Source organism: Elephantulus edwardii, unplaced genomic scaffold (assembly GCF_000299155.1).
Source record: "Elephantulus edwardii isolate Elephantulus edwardi_28Jun2011 unplaced genomic scaffold, EleEdw1.0 scaffold00013, whole genome shotgun sequence".
NCBI classification, from domain to species: Eukaryota; Metazoa; Chordata; class Mammalia; order Macroscelidea; family Macroscelididae; genus Elephantulus; species Elephantulus edwardii.
Window position 1 is genome coordinate 27613715 of NW_006399763.1, and position 9761 is coordinate 27623475.

The following is a 9761-nucleotide window of genomic DNA, read 5'->3' on the forward strand; positions in this document are numbered from 1 at the left end:
GTGTGTGTGTGTGTGTGTGTGTGTGTAGATCAGCTTTTTTTTATTGCTTCCTTATTTTAAATTTGGAGATGCTTGGTGTCGTTCACATTTTAAAAGCATACTAATTTATTCAGTAAACTAAATGCATGCATTGTTTAGTTTTGCTAAATGTACAAATTTTAACCTCACCTATTGTGATTCTTGTCATTTAAATGCTTAATCATAAAATAAAAGTCATCTTCATATTTTAGATTTCTTCTTTTAAAAGTTCTGTAATTAAGTTACTTATCCAAAACATGATCCAAAAATAGAGGAAAAATGAGGGCTTAATATGTTTATTTTATGGAAATGAAATAGATATATTTATACTCAGTGCACAGTTGTTTGACACTTTCACCGAGACAAATAAATGAAACTATGATAAAAAATAAGATCTTTACCACTTTCAGTTCATATTTTTTAAAATGTCATTAAATCAAGAAATATACACTGAATGCTATGAGAAATGCTACTAGAAATTCAGTTCTAAATAAGACAGATCTATTACAGACAACATTTTATGGATGCAATTAGTAACATCTCTATTCAAAAACAGTAAAAAACTTGTTCATATAGAAAACATTATTTTAAATAAGAATTGAAATATTGATAGACCTTAACTAGGAAAAAGCGGAAAGGAATATTTTACGGCACAAAGCCGTGTGTGCAAAGTCTTGGAAAATAGAATATTGTGTAGGCTATAGACTGAAGGGATCTAGTGTCATTGGAGTGTAGAGGAAGAAGCATAACTACTAGTGACAAGACTTAAATACTTTTCCAGAAGGGGTTATGACTATTGTTATTGCCACCAGTCAGTTCTGACTCAGAATAAGACAATACTTATTCCTGTAGCAAACAATGTTTTCCTGTACCAACTTCACAATTAATGAAGTGTTTGAGCTCCTTGTTGACTGCTATTGTGTCAATCCATTTCATGGAGTGCTTGTTTAACTTTATTGACTACCAAGAATGATGTCCATTTTTAGAAATTGGTTTTTCCTCATGATCAGTCCAAGGAAAAAAAAATTATGCTTCTATCCTCACTTCCTTCTTTAAAAAATACTATTTTATTTTAAGAAACACTGTGGCGGTTCTTCAGAACGGATGTGTTCATACTTCTTGCAGTTCATGGTGTATTCAATATTCTTCACCACTCACAATACAAACAAAAAATTTTTCTTTGATCTTTTTTTTTAATTGTTTAATTGATTTTGTGTATTATCCAGTTTTTGCATATGAGTTCATCATAAAGGGCATGGTGTGGGCCAATTGCACTTTGTTGTTTTTATGTGTTGTCTAATCAGAACTAACTCATAGCTGACCCTCCAGTGGGTTTTCAGAGGCAGTAAACTGAAGACCTCAGATGAGTTGGATTGATACAGTAACTGGGGCAATAGAGGTAGGTGTGTTGGAGTTGTGAGACTGGCTCAGGAGAGGGCAGGCTTCAGAGCTATTGTGTATAGTACTCTGTGAGTCACAGGCAATTTGACAGCATGTAACGACAACAATAACAAATTATATAGAAGATCGCCTATCCTCCCATGAAGCAGCTGGTGGATTTAAACCACTTACCTTTGGAATTGCAGCATAGCTCCTTACCCCTAGACCATAATCATCAAATATTAAAAAGAAAAAGCTTTTAAGATATTAAAGAAGTGTTAGCCATTCTCAATGCAGTATACCATTTGATTTTCTAGATTATGTTTGCATGGACAGTGGTTGTGATCAAATTAGAAGGAAAGCCTTGACAACTTGAATTTCCTCTCCATTTTCATAATGTTCTCAGAGAAGTTCTATTTTTTTTGTTTTCTCTGTTTATGTGTAATCCACACTGAAGTCTCAGTCTTTGACTTTTATCAGTAATGCTTCAAGTTTTCTTTACTTTTAGCAAATAAGGTTTCATTGTCTACATAGTTCAGGTAGATAAGAATTTTCCACAAATCTTGATGAAATAATCTTCTTAATGTCCATTTTGCAGATATTTGTTAGCAAGCAATAATAAATAAATATATATAATAAATATAATAAATAAAAGGATGCAGCTTTCTCACATACCTTCTTCTGATTGTATGACATGTGATTCCCCCCCAGTTCTGTTTAAATCTGTTTTTGATCCACGTACAGGCTTTGCATAAGCACGATTAGGGTTAAGACTGTGGTGGTGGTGGTGGTTTACTGTTGAGTTAGAACAGACCCATACTTGATCCTCTGGGGGGATTTCAGAGGCAATTAATTGCACAGGAGCAGATTGGCCATCCTTCTCTTATGGGGCACCTGTGCCTTCATAACTTCTTGTCGCTAGCCCACCAAAGCTGCCTAGGATTAAGACTAGGGAGGATTTAAAGCCTATGTGCAATTTTGTTTGCTTTACCAGCAATTAAAGTCCATTAAATGCTTTAAAGGAAAATATATCCTATCAACTCTATTTTTGTGTCCTTGTTTTTGAACGTAGAGAACAGTTATGACAGACACATTGAAAAAGCCCAAAATTTGAGGCAGGAGGACCATTAATGAAGTTTTCTGGTAGTAGGGAAAGATAACCGTGATGAAGGACTACAAGAAATGAGAGTAGGAAGAGATATAAATGGAAACACTTGAGATTATTTATGAAGCAGATTTGGTAAGATTTAGACTTTGACTTCCTGTCATTTAAAGAGTATAATAAACAACATCTGGATTTGACTCTTGAGCAGCTGAGGGTGCTAAGTGCTGTTGGTTGATATAAAAGCACCATGGGAGAACACATGCTAATAAACAGAGGGGATGGTCGTGCTTAATCGATATATATGTAAGACAGAAAAAAAAAGAAATTCCCAGTACTAGTCCAATGTGGAGGAAGCTCTGGTGGCCTAGAGGCAAGAAATCGTGCTACAATGCTGAAGGCTTGGGGTATGAGTCCACTGGTGGCTTCACAGGACAAATATCAGATATCTCTCCCCTTGTTGTTAATTGTCTCTTAAAATGTAGGAGAAAAGTTCCCATTCATCTATTTTATCTTCTCCTGGTTGTAGATTTTTCAGGATACTAAGAAGACTATTTATGTTGTGGATTAGGACTACTAGAGTTCTTCCAAGCTTTTCTTTAATGAAGTATATAGTGCTTGGTTTTAGTCCCAAGTCCATGATCACCTTGAGTTGTTTTTTTGTATATGGAGTGAGGTGTGGATCTTGCTTGAGTCTTCTGCAGATATTTTTCCAACTTTGCCAACACCATTTGTTTAAAAGGCTGTTGTTTCCACACTTGACTGATTTCATCTTTTTGTGAATGGGACTTTCTAAGAATCAAATCCCTATGCACATCCGAAAACTTCTCCAACAGGGTAAAAAGGGAAGCCACACATTGGGGAAAAAGTATTTGGTAATGACATGTCAGATAAGAGACTTACACCTAGAATTTATAAAATACTTGAGCACCACAACAGGATAAAGTTAAATAATCCAATTGAAAAATAGGCACAGGATATGAACTTCAACAAAGAAGACATTCAGATGGCAAATAAGCACATGAAGAAATGTTGAAAATCCCTATCTCTAAGAGAGATGAAAATAAAAACTCTGAGAGATTATCTCACCCCAGTCAGAACAGCAAAATTTAATAGAACAGCAAGCAACAAATGCTGGCAATGTTGTTGAGAAACTGGAACCCTTATTCACTGTTGGTGGAAATGTAAAATGGTGCACCATTGTGGAAAGTGGTGTGGTGCTTTCTCAAAAAATTGCAAATAGAGAGACCATTTGATCCAGCAATTTCACTACTGGAAATATACCCTAACGAGAACATAACCGACATTCAAGCAGATATATACACACCCATGCTTATTGCAACTTTATTCACAATAGCAAGGAGTTGGAAACAACCCAAGTGCCCCATCAACAAAGGACTGGATAGAGAAGTTGTGATATATTCACCCAGTGCAATACAAGGAACTCATGCAATATTATTCAAAATGGGTGACCTGGAGGACATTATGCTGAGTGAAACGTATCACTGTTGTAGAATGGGACTGATAGCGGCATTGGAGTAAGACTGAGAAAAACTGGATAAATTATACTGCATTGAAACAGATAAGGGAGAGAGCAATTTAAAAGCGATATATGCTAGGGTATTATGGTTATCACAAGAGTCCAGAATTAAGGTTGCATAGTGGGGTGTACTCGGGGTGTTGGGGGGATGTGGGGGGATTGTATACCAATGGAAGAATTTTTCTTATACTTTTCAAAGAGAAGAGCGAACTGTGGGTGGAGGGGTGGACAGGGAAAAAAGAGCAACAATGAATGAATGGAAATCCAAAATATCTGTAAATGTTCATTAAAATTAATAAAATAAAATTTAAAAAAATATGTAGGAGAAAATAATAAAGATAGGGATTTGAATGCCAGTGTGGATAAATGGAAATTAAATCACTGAAGTAAACAAGACTTCCAAAGAAGATTAAGACTGAGATTAGAATCAAGTATAGATACAATTCTTAAGAAATAGACATATTTACATTGATTTTAAAAGGCAATGGAATGGTATCAGTAAAACAACATGAATAGATATGTTCCGTTGGTGAAGTAAGACATTTTTTGCTTTTCAGTTGTTATTTTTCTACTCTTTCACCATTAATTCTACTTTTAATTTCTAAATCTCTAATGTTTTTCTGTCAGTTATCTGTATAGTGTGGCTGGCCTGAGGCTATTATGAATTTGCCACACAAATATCAAATACTGAGGTTGGCATAGGATAGACAGTTTCGCTGATAGAGGAAAATGTTTTTGCAGAACCTTCAAACTTGTAAAACAGATTGTTATTCTTGTGTGCCACTGAGTCAGAACTGACTCACAAATGATCCTCCAGTAGGTATTCAGAGGCAGTAAATTGCATGGGTGATTGTCCAGCCCTTCATAGACCAGCTGGTGGATTGAAACGGCATGACTTTGGGATTGCAGTGCAGCTTCATACCACTAGACTAGCAGAGTTCCCTAAAACAGATAGTTGTTTGCTCTTATTGTTAGATGCTGTTGAGATCAGCAGATTAGGAAACGGAAATAGTCATACATTTCTAAAATATTCACCCCTTAAAAAACCAATGAATAGTATCATAACACAGTGAGACTTTCAAGTTGGGAGTTACTCAAAATACATTTGGAGAAGAGCTGCATCTTCAAAGTTGTTATTCTTGGGCACTGTCAAGTTGAGTATGACTCACAATGACCCTTTGAACAACTGATCTAGATCCTGTCCTATCCTGTACCATCCTCACCCTCTCTGATGCACTTGACCCCATTGCTGCAGTTACTGTGTACTTTCATTTTTTCTCTGACCCTTTACCATTCTAAGCACTATATCCTTTGCCAAGGAATAGCCTCATCTAGCAACATGTCCAAATGAAGGAGAGATGAAGGTTTACCATCCTGCCTCCAAGGAAACTCTGGCTACAACTTTTCCAGGACATACTTGTTCATTCCTTTGGCAATACACAGGATATTCAGTACTCTTCTCCAACATCCAAACTTAAAGGCATCACTTTTTCTTGTGCTATCCTTATTATTTTTTCCAGATCTCAAATGCATAATAACTGAAATTACCATATCCTGAATCATGTGCACCTTAGTCTTTAAACTGGCATCATTACACTTCAGGCTTTTTTTTGAAAAGTCCTTGTTGAAAGCAATACATCTCCTGATCTCTTGACTGCTCATGCAAAGGGTGTTGACAGTAGTTTCAATTAAATGAATTAATTTATAGGTTCAATTCTTCATCTATTATGATGTTGTATATAGGCCAGTGGTGATGGTGGTGGTGGTGGTGGTGGTTGTTATGTGCCGTCGTGTCACCTGTTACTCATAGCAACTCTGTGTACAACAGCACTAAACAGTGCTCTATCCCTTGCCAATCCCACTGTGTCCGACACACCAATCCACATTATCCCACAGACTGAATCAATACATCTCATCAAGGGTCTTCCTCTCTTGTGCTGTCCCTTCACCCTCGCAAGCATGATGTCCCTCTCCAAGGATTCGCAACATGTCCAAAGTATGTCAGACAAAGCTTCAAAATCTTTGCATCCAAGGAGCAGCCTTGTTTAACTTTCTCTTGGATGAACTTGTTCGTTTTCCTAGCAGTCCGTGGTGTATTTAATACTCTTCTCCAGCACAAAAGCTCAAAGGCATCAACTCTCCTATCATCTTTAGTCATTGTCCAGATTTCTGATGCATAGCAAGTAATTACAAAGACCATGCACTGGATCAGGACACCTTAGTCTCCAGACTGACATCATAGCTCTTCAGTACTTTGGAGAGGTCTCTAACAGCAGACTTACACAATGCAATTTGTCTTTTAATTTCCTGGCTGCTGGTACCAAATGCATTGACTGTAGAGCCAAGCAAACTGAAGCTGTTAACAGTCTCAATCTCCTCATCATCTATTACGATGCTGCAAATCAGCCCAGTGGTAAGAATCTTTGTTTTCTTGATGTTGAGCTTTAATCCATATTGAAGGATTCAGTCCTTGACCTTCTGCAGCAAGTGCTTCAAGTCCTCCTCAGTTTCAGTAAATGGGGTTGTGTCATCTGCATAATGCAGATTGTTGATGAGTCTACCTCCAGTCTTAATGCCACACTTCTCCTCAGAGAGCCCAGCCTCCTGGATAATCTGTTCCAAATACAGATTGGAAAGATATGGAAATAGTACATGTTACTGACATATACCCTTCTCGATTTTGAACCATGCAGTGTTTCCTTGCTCTGTTCTGATGACTGCCTCTTGGTCCAGATATAGGTTTCTCATAAGTACAATCAAGTGTTCTGGGATTCTCATTTTTCTCAGAGTCAGCCACAGTTTTTTGTGATCCACACAGACAAATGTCTTTGCATAATTAATGAAACACAGATAGACATTTCACTGGTATTCTCTGCATTCAGCCAAGATCCATCTGACATTAGCTATAATATCCCTAGTGCCATGGCCTCTTCTAAATCCAGCCTGCACTCTGTTGATGCGCTGTTCTAGTCATTTTTTTGTAATCTTTAGCAGAATCTTGCTTGAATGTGATATCAATGATACTGTTCAATAATTTCGACACTCTGTCAGATCATCTTTCTTTAGAATGGGAATATAGATCTTTTCCAGTCAGTAGGCCTGGTGGTTGTCCTCCCCATATCAAAGACTATTCTCTGATTCTGCAGCAAACACTTCAAGTCCTCCCTACTTCCAGCAAGCTAGATCTTCTGCATAGCATTTGTTGTTAATGAGTCTTCCTCCAATCCTGATGCCACATTATTCTTTAGAGTTTAGCTTTACGGATTATTTCTTTAACATACAGATTGAATAGGTATGGAGAAAGAATACAACCCTGACTTCTTGATATACAGTGTTCCTTTTTCAATTTGGACAATCTCATATTGATCTAGGTATTACTTTTGTATGAGCACAGGTAAGTATTCCGGGATTCCCATTCTTCTCTATGTTTGCCATAGTGTGTTGTAATCCACACAGTTAAATGCTTTTGTAGAGTCAATAAAACGCAGACAGATATACTCCTGTCATTCTGTGTTTTCGGCAAGGATCCATCTGACATCAGCAATGATTTCCCTGTTGCTACAGCTTCTTTGAAACCTTGCTTGAACTTCTGAAATTTTCTATATAGTCAATGTACTATTCTAACAATTATTAAATGTTCTTCAACAATATTTTGCTTGCATGTGGTATTAATGCTATAGTTTGATAATTTCCATGCTTTATTGGACCATCTTTCTTCAGAATAGGTACAAATACATACCCCTTTAATCAATTGTCCAGGCAACTGTCCTCCAAACTTTTTGACACAGATTACTGAGCACATCCAGGGTTACATCTGTTAGTTGAAGCATGTTGGTTGGTGTCCCATCTATATCTGGGACCATACTCATTGTCACTGTCTTCAGTGAAGCTTAACCTTTTCCTTTGTCACCATTGGCTCTTTTACCATATGGCACTTCCTAAAGGTTTGTGTTTTGGGTTTTTTGTTGTTGTTGTTTTTGTTTGTTTATTTGTTTGTTTTAAATATCAACCAATTCTTTCTCCACCTCCCCTTTATTTTTATTGTATACTGAACCATATATACTATTTATTATTTATGTACATTGTGTTTCACAAATTCCTACATTCACATTATGTTTCAAAAGAATCATTCATCTACCTTCTGTTTTATAAAATTAATCATCATTGATCTATGCCTACTGTTACCCTGTCTTTCCTCTTCAGATCCCTTTGGATTTTACTAATGCCTTCAACAATAACACCCTCCACTCACCATATTCTGTCTCTTATCCTTAAAGATTTCCTTCTCTCCACACCCTATGATCCTTTGGTCTCTCCTCTTACTGTTTTTGGACATTTAGACACATCTTACTAGTTATCCTACTACTTTTGCAATAATGTTCTTATGGAGTAGTTGCCCTTATGAGACTTAACATAATTCTATCTAGATTCTCCTATGTTATATAGTATTTTTTGAAAGCTTTGCTCTTTAATGCTTCGTAATATTCCATTGTGTGAATGCACTATAAGTTCTCAATTCATTAACTTGTTTTTGGACATTTGTGCTGTTTCCATATTCTTGCTATTCTGAATAATGCTGCTGTGAACATAAGTGTACAAATCTGTTTGTGTCTCAGTTCTATTTTCTTTGGAGTATATTCCTAGCAGCACAACAGCTGGGTCATACAGAATGTCTATGTTCAGCTTTTTGAAGAAATGGCAAACTACCTTCCAGAGTGTTTGTACTATGTTATAAGCCCACCAATACTGCATGTTAGTTCCTATCACTCTATATCCTCTCCAACGTTTATTGCATGCTGTCTTATTAAACTTTGCTACTGCTATTTGGGTAACATGGCATCTCATTGTAGTTTTTATTTGCCTCTTTCTATTGTCAGAGATTTTGAGCATTTCTAAATGTGACTGTTGGCTTCTGAATGTTTTCTTTATGAAAAGTCTTTCCATATCATTTACCCTTTTTGTGTTTGAGTTATTAGTCATTTCCTTGTGAAAGTTCTGTAAACTTTTGTTATGAGAACCTTGTCTAAGACAGCATTGTTAAATATTTTTTTCCCCAGTCTGTAGGTGTTTTTCCTTTTCACCATATTGGGAAAAGTTTGAAGCACTCAGGGATTTAATTTTTAGAAAGTTTTATTCATTGAGGTTGTCCTTTTCTGGTTTTGCATTTTAGACTACATTTCAAACTTATTTATACCATAGGCTAGGCCTTCAAAGTTTGGCCCTTTTTTGTCTCAACCTCTATGATTCTGTGTATTCCTTCCATCATTGTTTATGCTTCTTGGAACATTCAAAATTTTGGCTAGGGCACTGCTGAGTATTGCAACTTGAAGGTTAAATGTGTTTTTCAATTCTTTCTGCTTCAGATATGCTGAGTGAGTTCTTCCTTTTTGTTCTCTGATTTCAGCTCTTTGTACATTTCATTATGATATCTGCCCTTTGAAATATTCTGATCAGCTTTCTTACTTTAGCATCTCTTTCCTTTTTTTAATGGCTTCTTGATTCTCTAATTAAATTCTCATAGTGTCTCCTACATCATCAATTTGGGTTTCCCCTTCTCTGTCTTTGTAATGACATTTTGTTCTCCTCATGGATATGTCCTTGATGTCTCCCCACAGCTCCTCTGCTCTTTTATCCATCGTGACCAATGCCTCAAACCTGTTTCTGAGATTATCTTCTTTTTGGTTCAGGTGAATTATTTAAAGTACAACCTGCAACCTGCCT